Below are 6,654 nucleotides of genomic sequence, written 5' to 3'. Positions count from 1 at the left end.
ATCTGATTTCCATTTCATGATAAAACACAGATATGCCCACGGAAACGGTTTTCACTATATGAACCATAATAAGGCATTTTAAGTATTTAATATTAAATTATTAATGTTAGAATCCTTTAGAAGATATGAATAGATGTTTATTTCGTTTGCAGATGCTTGTTCTTAAAATTTGGTTGAATATTTTACATTAAGTGAGGCTGTTATCTGTAACAAACAATGTCAAACACAACAATTCACATCAGCTGATAGAACAGCAGTGATGCAAGGAAACAATCACACAGTAGTGGCACAGTAGTTCAACTACAATCAAGCACATCTATCTTGTCACTGGTGCGGCTCACGTCTCTTTGTGTGTTTCTGTGTGTGTCGCTCCACCCCCGCACCCCAGCACCCTGCTAGTAGCTCAGTGCAGTAACCTATATCACACAGGGTGCTTTCTAATCCAACATGACCTCTCACCAGGCTGCCCACCCAGGCCACCAAGAAAACCACCATGACAGTCAGGCAATGATTAGCAGAGGAACTGTGGGGGAGGAGAGGCCACGGGGCTTATTGGAAGCTCATTTACTGTGAACAAGGCTTTCACACATCAGTGTTGTGCTTTTACAACCTTGTTCTAGCCGCACAAATAAATACATACAGAGTATACATTGATTTTTCTTATCAAAATAAAAGGCATTTTTACCAACCAATTTAATGTTATCTTCAGTGTGTCTACCAAAATGATCATATCCTAGAATCATGGGCTTATCTTAACAGTACAGTGATAAACTTCAAGTCACATCACACCTACTACCATTACTTACTCTTAAAGTCTAATGACTTCTGCACCCTGTGTATGAGTTTATCTGGTGGCTGGCTTGTTTGTTTACCCACTGTCATCTTTGTACAGTGTTGTTTTCACGGTTCTATCACTTCCACCTGAGACATAATAGGCTATTTTCCGAATGCCACAGTGGATTTCAGGTCAGCCCCAATTCTCCACTCCCTCTCAGGCGTGGTGGCTGTTTGGTTGTAGATTTTTGGAAGGGCTCAAAATGGGGAAGCCTAGAAAGTGTGGAGGTCAAAGTGGCGAGAAGCTCCGTTCCGTGCCAGACTGAACCAATCTGTAAAAGCCATGACTGTGGGTCCCGCCGTTACAGTTAGTTCTGCCCAAAACAGAGAAAAGATGAGTCTGAAGTCTGAAAGGCTGATAGTGGAGGATGTAGAGGAGAGCAGAGAAATAGAAAATAGAACTGAGGCTAGACAATGGGCCTCTCTGAAATTAAAATGTTGTGTCTACATTTCTTAAATTTTGACGAACTGAAAAATCAACTTCACTGTTTTATTTTTACCCTTATTTTAATGCTTTGAAACCGATATTTTGAAAAAGTTGTTCATGATCATAGGGTCATAAAACAACGATGAAAGCTATCAAGCAGCGAGAGGTTCCGGAGGATGCATCATTAGTAAGAGAGAGAGGGGAAATAATAAAAATAGAGAGATGAAATACACAAAACAGCCATCTGGAAACTATTATGCTTGTTCATAAGCCCATATTGTCTTGAATGCTGTTCGCATTTGCAGCCACATCATTCTGCACACTTGGGAGCCTGGTCAGAGCACAAAAGAATTTCAAAATTTCAAAATTATTATCTCTGTGCTATGGTGTAAGTAAATATGACTCATAACTGAAAGAGAAACCCAATAAGCACCCAGCATTCAATGCAAGAGCTAATTTCAAAATGGCTTTATCATCTCGCACATGAAAATGACTATTTTCCCCCAATAACATCCTTTGAGTGTATTACTTTTAGAAGACTTATTTAAGATTTGAATAGGTTTTGAGTTATTTATTTCAAATCTCTCATTGGATCCGAGGCTAAAGCAGTGTTTTAGAGGTCAAATGCAAAAAGAGCTCAGTGCAACACTGGTTCAGATTGAGAGCTATTGACGTAAGCTGATGCAGTCGCAGTGTCCAGTCTCAGCACTCTTCCTGACCTTGGGACCGATCTCTGCAGGTTTAACTCCACTCTTCCAATGGCAGTATTTGCTTGGCGTAGCAACTTCTGTGTGTCCAGAGGCCTTGTTATGTATTCATATCGCCTCTGTGCTGTATGCTCAAACAGTCTCTAAGACACTGTCACGTCAGCAGCAGCTCTAAGTCACAGAAGCACCACCGTTACCAATTTCCTGATCAACTGACAGAGCCTTGTCAAAATAGAGCGAAGTGATTAGTTGAAATGATGTTTTTGTGTTGTTGCTGCTTTTGCTTCTCTAAAATTTCAGTTGCAGTTTCTAGAATTACCTAGAAATGTGTGAATATCACTGAATGCTACTTAATACAAATCATCCCGCGAACATGACTAATGTCCACAATTAGACATGCTTTGCTGATAGTCCTCATCCTCGTTCTGCTGATCTCTGCTATAGGGGTTTGTTCTGGCTATAGGACACATATTATGCTCCTCTAAATGCTTTTTCTTGGGAGGGGGTGTTCTTGTGCTCAGCTGTTTAATAGCATAATGCACTTGGCATCCGTTTTTTGCCTGAGGTAATAAAAATGTGATGTGCAATTATGTAATAGATCTAAATGTATACTCCACAATCAAACTACAGCAATATTCAATTATATAAATGAATTACGTGCATTATTTCCTGTTATATAACTCACATCCCGCATTGTTTTGTCCAGTTGTTAATTTGGAGCAATGAAAATAGTATGTGTCTTGCAGGAAATGAATGTTGAATGTTTACCATTTCATAACATAGATCAAAACTAATGTTTCAGTTGACTCACGTGGCTAACACTGTCACCTCACCTCGGTTTTCACTGCTCAAATCTGGTCCAGCTGGTTTGGAAGCTCTGATACATATGAATGTGAGTATCTGTATATCAGTGTTAGCATAGTGTTTAAGGTCAGACATGTCTGAAATACAGTATCTCCCTGCTTCCTGCTCATTGCATGCTGGGGCAGGCGTGTGGAACTTCCTGAAAAGAAAGAAGACAGCAAATAAAATTGATGGCCCCTTGGGGCGAAGTCAGATAATTTAGAACAATTTTTGGTAGATTACCAAGAAAATCATATAAAGTTCTTGATTAATATTCTGTTCTAATTATTACTTTTTAGGTGGAAGGGTTTTAAGTGGTTGTCCCATTTAACCTGAACGCATTAGAATTAGTATGAGACTAAATGAAGCTAAAATGAGACATTTGGACTCACTGCATTATCTTTGTTATTTTCTAAGTGACTGGAATTGCTAAAAATTATCATGATGCGAGTGGCACACAATAACATACTCACTCATAGTTTTATGGCGTCTGGTAGCAGGTTTCACTTCAGAAAAATGTTCCACCGTAGCTTCATCTTTGTCCCATTTTACCTGAATGAGTTGGGTCATTCAAAACCCTTTCCTATAAAAAGTATTGTGAAAATATTTTGATTTATAAGTCATAAAATCCTGCAACAATTGTTTGGTGTTAGACCCTTATTGTTTTAGCTGTAGTTCTCTCATCCAATGTCTTTTTTTTCTATTTTGCTCTGTACATCTGAGTAACAGTACAGTACAGGACTAACAGTAACGTTTATTTCATGTTAAGGACAGTTGCAATGAAGCAACAGGTTTGGTGATTGGCTGCTAATATATATATATATATATATATATATATATATTTATATATATATATATATATATGAGCCTCATCTTTGGTCCCAGATTATCTGAATTCTTATCTAACTTTTGAAATAATTTCAAGTTATATTTCCTGCATTGAATCAGACTGAGTATCCACCTCATTTCATTTTATGTTGGAAAAAAAAAAATAAAAAAAATAAAAGTAAAGAAAGAAAACGTGGGCTGGGAAACCTCTACAAGCCAATTTCTGAAGGTCAGTCCAGATATGAAAGATAACTCCAAAATGCATCATAAAGCAACATGAGAGAGACGACAGTTATTTAGAAATAAGGCACAATTTTCGGTTCTATGGACAGAACACAGAAACAACTATCCACTGTTTCTGTGGTAGACCTAATAACACCAAGGGGATCACTAAAATGTGCATTCAGTCACCAAAACAGGTCACGTGTCAGATCTCCACAAAAACATTCACTGCTTGTTGATCTGCTGAGTCTTGCTGCAGAGACCTTGAGTGAAAAATTAAAATGCTGCCCATTGTAAGTCTGTCTAGATAAGAGCACCAACTAAATGCCAGAAATGTAAATGCTTTCTAGGAAACAGTCACTCAGGATTTCTGGGACATTCAAACCTGAGTGGTTAAACGTCTCCCAAAAGGTCACTGACTTGGTTTCTTCTGCTGCAAAGTGTTGAACCCTCCAATAAGACCAAATGTTTTCATTAGCATGTGTAAACTTTCCATCTTACTCTCGGCTTATTTGTGTAAATTGACTCAAAGGTAAACACCGTCACGCAGCCAGTGAGTTCATGATTTGATTATGACTTACTCTCATTTCACTCCTAAAAACTCATTAGAAGGCTCTTCAGCATTGTGACAGTTAAATTATCTCGCAGGCTGCAAATTCAATACATCGCCGAATGTGCTGTAAGATGATCAAACTGAAATTACATTTCAATCTAGCGGCAGCAGAGTGAATCCATGCATGGCAGCCCCTCCAGACAAGGTCAAACAGACAGTACAGTATGTGGTGCTGTGAAACACAGGCAGCTTTGCATGCAATTTACTCTGCCATGAGTGGGATTTCTAATGAGATCGAGAAAGCGAAGGTTTAGTTGTCCAGTTCATGTGTGGTGCAACAGGTAGAGTCTGTTTTTCTGCTCATGGCCTCCTATTGCTAATTACAATACAGGTACAATAATGTACCTGCCAAGTTAATTGCTGAAAACTGACATTGTGCTGATATTGATAGAACAAGGAATGCAGGCAGTCAGACAAATCAAATATTAATGCAAGGTTTGATTGGTAGCAGTCGTAACGTGCCAATAATTACTAAATAATTCCCTCCTAATTACTGAGAAGTTTTCTGGAAAGAACTCAAGCGAGTCAGTGATCAGTTAGTATCCTTCCGGTTAATTAATTCCAACTAATTTCTAATCTTGAGAGTCAGTGAAAAACAGTTCAACTCAATATTTGTCCACAGGCAAGCATACAATTCAGCATGGAAAGTAAAATATATGATGAATTAACATCTATTTGGATTTAAACTCATTTTTCACATGGTTTAAATTAAGGATATCCCCATAAGAGTTCTGATTTTTATAGTCGTTGTCAAGAAAACATCTGAAGACATCGTTAAGAAATAATTTGGAAGATAAAGAAAATTAACGGATCACATACCAACTCTGTACTTCAATTTGTTGTGCACATAGACTTTTTTCTGTACAATGATGGATTATTACCTACACTTAAGGTTCTTTCACTTGCTTAATATTCAGTTTTATTTCCAAATAAGTAGTTTAGATTGACTTGTTTTTGACCACTCTGATCCTCAATTAGAGTTCAATGAGAGCAATGTCACTGTTTTCCCAGATTTCAACAGTTACTTTGGTGACTTCACTGTTATATCCAATAGAAATTATGTCCAAGATCAAGAAAATAGGACCTAAAATCCAACAAACCAAAAATAACCTTTAAATTCTCACCTGTTTGTGTACTCAAAGGCTGAAGAATTCATTAAAGGGAGCCAGTGTTGTGATGTGCTGTCCATGGTGCTGAAATCTGATGCACACTGTTGATTCTGACTGCCACCACCCTCTCACTCTCAGCCTCATTAGTTTTCTCCCAGACTGCTATCTCACGCTGTCCAATGATTAATATACATCTGTCTGTGCAGGCTGAGATATGCTTATCATAAAAACAGGCGACAGGAATGCCATTTATTTCCTGTGTAGCTGTGAGGAAGCTCTCCTCCATTTAACCCTGCTCAAAACGGCAGTTGCAACCAGCCATAGATTTGCACTGAATTTGTATGCAGAGGGTGGATATGAGCACTAGATCAAAGTTAAAGAGGAGATTCATTTGATGGTTATTCCTGGAGGGCATGTGTGATGGCCTCCAGCTGATGCACTTGATGAGTTTTCTCAGTATGAAATGTTGGCCTTTAACATGGTTTAGAGGAGACTTGTTTTTCATTTGAAGGTCTCAAGTCAAGCTGCCTGTTCAATATATACTTTTACAACACTGCTGCTTGTCTGATGTGTTGTCAATTATTCAAGACGCTTCTAAAGGTTGCAAATATAGTCAGTAACATTCCATTGTGTTTTCAGGAGCTGTTGGGAGAAAGGATTATGTCTCTTCAACTATAGACTCCTAATATCTTGGTATTCAGTGGTATTTAGCACATTGAGTCACTTATGAATTAAGATTTAAACACATAAATCTTCCATGTAGCTGTGGAAATGACACTTTTGGACCCTCAGTCTTAAAATGTCAGATACAGATGTTGAAATTCTTTCATGACCTTGGACACACTTTTGCTGTTTGGGGGTCAACTAGACTCGAGTGGACTCAACCTTTCCTGAATCAGCGCTCTCAAAACTTGGTGAGATCATTGCACTGTTTGCTCTGCTACCAACCAGACCTGTGTCCCCTTATGCTTGTCTAGCGTGTCTGAAAGTGACTGTTATTTCTTTCTGCTTATCATTTTGATAATATGTGTTTGTGATTGATCTCGGTATTTAAACGGTGCGTTGTTTGTG

The sequence above is a fragment of the Pempheris klunzingeri genome, chromosome 9 (genome assembly GCF_042242105.1).
Source record: "Pempheris klunzingeri isolate RE-2024b chromosome 9, fPemKlu1.hap1, whole genome shotgun sequence".
NCBI lineage: Eukaryota > Metazoa > Chordata > Actinopteri > Acropomatiformes > Pempheridae > Pempheris > Pempheris klunzingeri.
This window is presented reverse-complemented; position numbering follows the sequence as displayed.